The 8,693-nt window shown below is 35.1% G+C and overlaps 1 long non-coding RNA gene across 1 annotated transcript; it reads left to right on the top strand.

Annotated features, from left to right (window-relative positions):
* Nucleotides 1-6,088: 6,088 nt before the first annotated feature.
* LOC145805958 (uncharacterized) lies at nucleotides 6,089-6,709 on the top strand. The gene is made up of 3 exons (XR_014348317.1): nucleotides 6,089-6,362; nucleotides 6,465-6,557; nucleotides 6,643-6,709. It is a non-coding gene; the product is annotated as an uncharacterized LOC145805958 (long non-coding RNA).
* The last annotated feature ends 1,984 nt before the right edge of the window (nucleotides 6,710-8,693 follow it).

Below are 8,693 nucleotides of genomic sequence, written 5' to 3'. Positions count from 1 at the left end.
CTTTAAGTATGGAAAAACAATACTAAAAGCTTCATGGAACTAAGCCAACACACGCAAGAATCATGGCCTAATCATGAGATGCACTTCTAAGCAAAATGGAGCAATGCAAAGCAAGTACTACAAGCATACAAGGAGGCACAAATCCAGCCCAAAACAGAGGTTACATACGACCTAAAACACCTAAAAAACTTCTGAAATGAGGCCAAGAATGATCAAGCACACATGCTACCCTTTTAAGCCAAAAAGCAAGGAAACAAAACAATGAAGGGAGAGGGGTGTCCCTCCTCTATGCAAGACTTCAAACCACCTTTTTTAACACTGAAAATCAACTGGTTTTTAGTAGTGAAAGGACCAAAACACTGAAGTGAACAAAACCTTACCAAAGAGGCACCAAAATGGACCAAACAAGGCCTAGAAGGGTGAGTTTGCACTCAAACCACAAAACGACCTTAATGAAAGTTCTAAAGCATGAAAATACAAGTCTTTTTTATGTTATACACAAAAGCTAAAACAGCAAGCAAGATAGGTAAAAAACTATTGCAAGTTTGGGGAATATAAAGCAAGATGCTCACCCTTGAAGAACCCTTGAAGAACAAATGGTCTAGCCCTCTTCTTTTGGTCAAAACCAGGCTAAAAACTCAAGAATCAACCCTCCAAGTTCCTCAATCTCGGAGTAAGGTGTAATAGTGTGTGTAATGGTGCAAAAGTAAGGTAAAATCCACCTTTAGGCCAAGAAAACACACACAAAAGGAGGGAGAGAGGGAGATATAGAGATAGAGTGTATCTATATCTCTAAGCTCTGGTTTTTGCTCCTAACTTCCTAACCTAGATCAAAGAGGAAGGCCCTTCCTCTTATAAGACTCCCTCTTGCAAAGCTTATACAACAAGCTTGCTTAGAGGGAGATCCCTCCATACACGTGTATGGAGGGAGGCAGAGTTGGTGCCAGCTATCACAGCTGGCACAAAATATCTCCATAAAGTGGATGAACAGTGGTCGGCTGCCCAAAAAAGTTGTTTCGACAAAAAAGGTGCCAACCGGCAACAAACTATGCCGACCGGCAATAAAATGTCCTGACCGGCAACAAGTGGTGCCGATGGAAGCAAAAGACCAGCCGGTGGCCTTTAGCCACTGCCGGTGGTGTGTGGGGATGCCTCACAAGGCATTCCCTGCCCTTCCAAGGCAAAACACAAGTGTTTGGTATGAAACCAGACACTAAACGGTCAAGTTCGGAGATCCTGAGGTAGGGCGCGCGAGCCGAAACCTCCGGGAACTCTAAACGAACACATACATGAATAATCACCGAGTGTTCCAAGCGGTGACGTCCAAGTCTCGAGGACGGTCAAAAATGGGGTGTCTACAATAATAAATTAAATTTCAACTCTTAACTCCTACAATTCATGTTCTTTTTGTTTCAACAAGCAAAAAAACTCCATGATTTAAAAAATAATAATAAAATAATTTCAAATCAGCCAAAACTTGTTGGCTGCTCGATTCTTGGCTATTTGGGAGCCAAAATCGTGAGAAACCTAACATCATATTTTTATAAATTTCCTTTCCTATATTTCCTTCTAACAAAGCAGAGCAATAATTTAAATTCAACCCTAGTTTCTTTACATCAACATTTTCTCAACAACCAAACAAAGACTGCATAAGTATAAAAATGCTCTCAAAAGACAGGACTCTCACCATAAGATGCCCCTGTGTAGTCTTGAGAAGAGAAAGTCGAAACTGAAATATTAAGCCATGAAATGAAATGAAATCCAAAACAAACAAATAAATTAAATCCAGTGAACAGACCAAAACATGAAATGAAATGAAATCCAGACCTTGTTGAAATGCTCATATTGTCTATTTCCAAGGCCAAACACTCCGTACGAAAGATTAAGCCATTTCTCTCTCCTTTACCCTATAGGCAGTCATATAACACGCCATGAAACCCAAATCTCACTTGGTAGAAGAACCATAGTAACAATAAAAATTAGAAATTAATCAAAATTTACCTTTGAAAACCATTTATAGAACCTTGCAGAATTGTCAGTTGGCTCACCATCTCCATATCTATACCACAACAAACAAATAAATTAAATACAATGTTATATACCAACAATACAGAAGTATGTATATATGTATGTATGTATGTGATGTGAAGTAAAAACTCACATAGCTAAAAAGAAAAATGCCTAAATAATATAATGAACTGGAGAAAGAATCAGATTGGAAGAGTTATTGAAATCTTCCAATAACAAGATAGCTTAGCTTAAGTTCATCTTCCTAAATAATTATCCAAAAATCAGATTGGAAGAGTTATTGAAATCTTACATTTTGGGATGATGAAGCCACTAAATAATAAGACAAAAAATACAAACAAACTACCAGCTGTTGTAGAAGCAACAGCGGTGCGGGAGACAGATGCCACAAAACGAAACATGGATATAGCTACTAAGTGTAGAGCTAAAAATAGAATGCACTGGAGAAAGAACCTAAGATACAAGGCAATGATAGAAATTAATTCAAAATTCCTATTCAGTTTCAGAAGGGTGTGTTTGTGTATGGTGTGAATGTTTATTTGAAAGTACCAGTAAAGCTTCTGGTTTCTAAATGACTAATCTGAGTAGTCGATTTAAATATTGGTAAAACAGTGACAACTTGTTCAAATCAAAGACATATTTGGAGAAAAACAAAAAATATATATATATATAACGAAGAATAAAATGCAAGCGTTGTCAAGTGACACTAACCTCCCAGCCTCAGGACTGTATCCAACGAGATGTTCAAATTAGAGTTGAAAACAATGAAATAGGAACCTTCAGAATGGTGGCTGGGATTGCATATACCCAAGCTAGATAGAAGTACAAATCTCTCTGTTTGTAGAAAACTACAAGTCTTCCAGCAGTTAGGGACAACTCCGGAAATCCATCAAAAAAAAAAAGTTCATGTAACCAATCTCTACACTTCATTGACACCTACAGAGAAATCAAACATCGATTAACACTTGTTGATGAAAAAAAAAATAAAAACGACTTGCTTGAAACCTTGTTAATCAACAGATTTAACAAAATGCGAGAGAGATCAGATCAGATCGAGTTCGGATTTTGATCAAATTAGATCAACTTTCTTGTTCAATTTTGAATCTACAATCTGCGAGACAGATCGAGTTCAAGTTCGATGAAGAAAAGCTAGAGCAAGAACCGATCTAACAAAATGCAAGAGAGATCAGATCAGATCGAGTTTGGATTTCGATCAGATTAGATCGACTTTCTTGTTTGATTTTGGATCTGCGATTTGTGAGAGAGAGAGACAGAGAGAGAGAGAGATGAAGAACATCTAGAGTGAGAAAGATCGAATTCGAGTCCGATGAAGAACAACTACAGTGAGTAAGAGATTGATATTAAGAGCGAAGAGTAGCTCATGAGAGATTTTGTTACCAATGGTAATTGGAATGGATTAAGTGTTTGTTAAGTAAAATAGGTTTGGCTCATTGAGACCATCAACAGGGCATCACGCCTCAAAAACGTGTTGGCTATTGAGATATAGCACGACGTTTTATGAAACGTCTTTGATTCAAGCGCCATTATAGGCAACTTTTCTTGTAGTGTGTGTTTGATGTAGATCGCCTATTTTCAGTGGAAGCGACTGAAGGAGCTGTTAAGTTATACATAGAAAAGATAGCTGTATCTGTCAGTGGTGCTGCCCATGGTGGTTCTAGTGGAACTCGTTTAGGGTTTGTTCATATTAATGGTGTTTCAGACTTAGCATCTGTAAAGTATGCTATGTTGCCTATTGCATTTAATCAGGCTGATAAAGCGCAAACTATGTCAGCTTATTATGAGTTTGTGCTGAATAAAGAAATCTCAAGGGGATTAAGTTCGTATCATCTCAACTTCCATTTGGAAGATTGTTGGGGCATGAGCGAAGGCGTTGGAATATGTCTCTTGGCTACTTAAGAGGAGAGAAATGGGAAGAAATGAAGAGAAAAAGATTTCTCTGAAAACCCATTTTTTTTAATCTCTCCAAAAGGGGAGTTATTGGGAGAGAAGAAATCAGCTCATTACTAATATTTGATAATATCAATTGCCCATCTAAATACGGAAGAAATAAAAAAGAGTGATACCCATGTTGAAAACGACATAATAAACAAATTCATCAGTTAAAGCAACCTGAAGGCCATGCTGAAAACAACCTTCTACAGAAAACTGACAATCCCAAGTAGAAAAAACTCAAAAGAAAAGATACCTAACTTTATGGGACACCATGTTGAAGAAAACATCACAATAAATTTTGACTAAAAACAAAATTGTAATATAATTAACATATAATCTCAAGAGTGTGAATTCTCTGGATTTCATTTCGAATAAAGCTATCCTTCAAATTTTTACAGAATTTAAGCATACTTTTATGCAAAATTTCCATCCTATGGCAAAGAAATGTTTATATGGCATTCCTTATTTACACAGATTCCCAATCAAACACTAAATCAAAGCTGAAACTGAAATTTACAGCTTTCATAGACAGAACAAACTAATAACGCACTTAAAACTTACAATCTGGAGTTTAATGGTTTTCCATCCTGCTCAACTGTGCGGATTTTCTACAGAAGAGAACATAAGAATAATTTACAACTTTACAATCTATGTTAAGGTAATCAGTAACCCAAACCAAGGGAAATAAAAAAGATTTCTTACGAAGTCAACTCCAATAGTGCTAATGTAACTTTCCAAATAGGAATCTTCCTGATTACAGAAATAATAAAAATGGTTAATGAACTTGGCATCTGTCTGGAGCCCACATTTGTCTGGAGACCAGAACACATTGAAAAATAGCACAATCACATCAAAACAACATGGCTAATTAAAGCAATCACTACAAGAAAAATTCATTGTCACGGCGCTTAGAAAAAGACGCTTTTTGAAAACGTCTTTATTTCTCGCTTTCCAAGATGCGTTTCCAAGACGCGTGCCTTCGCTGATGCTTAACCCTACTAGTTAATTAATGAGTTAAAAAAAAGAAGAAAAAAAACAAACCTCTGCCACTCAAACTCGAATATCACTTTTTTTCCGAACATCACAGTCACAGACTCATCACCCTCTCCCCCTCTCCCCTCCCTTTCTCCTTTTCCAACATTATTCTCTCTCTAAAATGGCACGAATGAAGCTCTCTTTGTAGATATTGACGAAGCAACTGATGATGAAGATTTCAAGTAAGTCTATTGTAGATCAAAACCTTAGATCTTTTATCTCAATCGTTTTTCATTATTCTTATTGTAGATCAAAACCTTAGATCTTTTGTCTCAATCATTTTTCATTATTTTTTTATTTTGGAATCTTGTTTTGTGCCCTCGATTTGACTAATTTTTTTTCGAGATTATTCGATCTCTCTTCGATATTGTTCTATCTCCCTTGATTTTCATTTATCTAGGGTTTCGTTCTTCACGGCGCTTAAAAAATGCAGTGGATCTTTTTGAAAGGGCTTTTCATGACTGCACAGTAGCAATCTAGATCTGTTTTGATTTACATTCTATTAGTTTGATTTCCTTTGATTGACTGAAACAGTTGCTTAGGATTTCGATTTCCATTGTTGATCTAGGTGCTCTTCTCTTTTATTGGTCTGACTCAAGCTTGTTTTGGATGATTTTGATTTCGATCTATGTTTTTGTTTTTCTTAGGTATCGGATCTATAACTGTTTTATTTGTTTTAGTTCTCTCAGGTAGTCAGCTTCAATGGTTTTGATCTGTAACTGTCTTTTATTTAAATAGTTTTATTGTTTATTCTACAAATAGGTAGCTAAGAAGATTTATGTATTTTCTCTCACTCTCTGTGTTTCCTCTTTTTTAGGTTTTTATTTGCTAAAAGATGATTGATGAACATTGCTTATTGCTCTCCTTTGCAATTTACCATTGATTACAGACAGTTGCTGGATTAGCAGCAGATGGGAGGCAAGTTGTTGCAAGAGCAAAGTTTGAAGTAACAAATTATGAAAGGTTTACATTATGAATGATGAAAAAACTATCAAGTCAAAAGAAATATGTAGACAATAGATATTTATTCTCTATTTTGGTTTTCCTCTTAGGAATTTATGGATGAAATTTTTTAATAGTTCTTCTAATTCTGATATGAATTGTTACTTTTTTAATGAGATCTTACTATGCTTATGTCTAATTGGTAGTGGTAATGTAATGTAGGTATTTATGTCTAATTGGTAGTGCTAATGTAATGTAGATCTTCTAATTCTGGTCGATGTTGGGTTCGGTCTGGTCTGCTCTGTTGTGTTTATGTCTTTCTTCTACTCATCTCTCTCTGCCTTCTCGTTGCCATGTCTGCAGAGCTTAAACTCTCCCAATCGAACCGTATCTTTCGCCCTAATGTAACTCCCCCCCTCCTCTCTCTCTCTCTCTCTATATATATATATATATATATCTATATATACATATATGTGTGTATTTATTGATTTTGTAACTAATTTCAGGAACCACTTGAAGGCAAAATCATCACAAAGCTTCCATCTTCAATCTCCCACAACGGGATTCGCCTCACTGTCAATGGATCAGTCACCTTACAGGTTCTAGTTCTCTTGTTGTTTCATTTTCTCAGCTTCCAAACAAACATAGATTAAGCTGAAACTTCATATTTATATATTTGTTTAGGTCCGTGGTGGATCAGTTGGAGTGATCGAGTCTTTATATGGTGTTCTCAAGCCTATCCCAATTGTGTAAGCCATCTCCATTTCTCCCTTTTTTAATATCATTAACATTAGGATAAATACGAGTAATTTTTAAGTGGAATTAACAGTTAAAAGAGCAAAGAAATATGAATTCTTTTAGTTATGAACATAGGGAAGAAATTCAAAAGCATGAAATTTTCAATTGATTGATTTTATTAACACTATGCCTCAATATAGGGAATTAATAAAAGAAAAGAATTATAATTTTAGAATTTTGATACGTCAATATCAAGGACTGAAGAAATTTAAAACCTCAATTCAACTGATCTGATCCTAATGCTACAAGAGTATGCATTGAAGATTGTTTTGTTAATAGAGGTTTTATTTCAAGAGTTTTACTAATAGAAATCCTTTCTTGGGTTGGCATCTAAGCTGATGTTTATTAAGAACTCTATATTTGGTTGGTTGGAGTTGATGATTGAAGTATAAGATGGTTCCCATGTTGATTAGAGTAATTTTAAAAAGATTTATGTCTTTGGCTTAGGCCTTGTCAGGATGGTTCCCATGTTGATTAGAGTAATCATGAAACTTCATATTTTCAACAATGCTTATTGGATGGTGATACTGCCACATGTTATCACCCTTGCATCCAATATTTACTCCTTGGGGAGGTGTCAACAAAAAAAAACTAAACTAAATTTGGAAAATCCGAATAATTCCTCATATCTTTCCATAGTTCCCTCTTGTAAGCAGAAACATAAATGAACTTTAGTAGAATAGATAGTTTTCAGAATAATAAAGGATAGTCATACATGAAGAGCTCAATATGTGTAAGATACAAGAAGTTCAAGGCTATGTGTGATTCATCCGAATATCACATATTTCTATAATAAATGAACAATGGTCATTTTCTGCATCTGGACTGTTTATATGTATAGACAGTGTGTGATCTGCATATTAATTATTTCTTCTATGTACACTAATTGTATTTATAAAAAAAAAAAAAGACACTAATTGTGGATTATTAAATGCACCTAATTAAGTTTTTAACTTTCAGCATCTAATCTTGTTTCATTGAAAGACAAGTTTGTATTTACTCTCAAGAACTGCAGTGCCTTTTGTTTCTATTTTATGGAGGCTCAGTTATGCTATATGTAGTTAATATTTACATAGTGACCCTTGAATTAAGGTGCAATTCCAAAATCCCTATTTTGCTATTTTTGTTTGTGATCATGTCAATAATTGTGTTTTTTTCCCTTTGTTATCTATTGCGTGCAGGTTAGGTTTAATGTTTGTGGGAGGCCTAGTTTTGGCGTATGCTTCAGAACACCTAGGGATTGGATCATTTTTGAGAGGTTTTGAAGAGCATATGTTTCTTATGCTGATTTTCTTAGGCTTGTAAGGAAAGCTTATTTTTTTTTTGAGCAATTGACTCAGAGGATGCTCAACATGCTGATTTTCTTAGGCTTGTAAGGAAAGCTTTTTTTTTTTTTTTTTTTCTTGACATGAAATGTATGTTTCTAGGAAGGATGGTGAACAATGTTATGCTATTGTTGCAGGAGCATGTTGAAGTATTCAAGTATTTAATCAAATTTCGATCTTTAAACAATGTTATGTTATTGTTGCTATTTTACTGGTATATTTTTAAAGTTAAATATTACAAAATTAATAGATTAAAAAAAAAAGGAAAAAAAATCTATTGCGGCGTTTTTCAAAACGCCACCATAGTTGTATTTTTAAAATAACAAAAAAGCTATTACAACGTTTTTGAAGCGTCGCGAATGCCTGTGTGACGTCATGTTACCTTGGCTGCCACATTTAGCGGCGTTTATAAAAATGCCGCCTATACTAATTACGTTTTTAAAGCGTTATATACTTACAACGACGGCGGCGTCCTCGGCGTTTGATGGTAAGCGTCATTTTTCCTGCAGTGACATCATTAATGAGGAGTAGTTCACAAAAGGCGTAGAAATTCATAACGGTTGGATTTCCGACCGTTGTATCATTTGGATTTCCGACCGTTGTATCATTTAT

Source organism: Camellia sinensis, chromosome 13, assembly GCF_055761805.1.
Source record: "Camellia sinensis isolate YWXY chromosome 13, ASM5576180v1, whole genome shotgun sequence".
NCBI lineage: Eukaryota > Viridiplantae > Streptophyta > Magnoliopsida > Ericales > Theaceae > Camellia > Camellia sinensis.
This window is presented reverse-complemented; position numbering and strand designations above follow the sequence as displayed.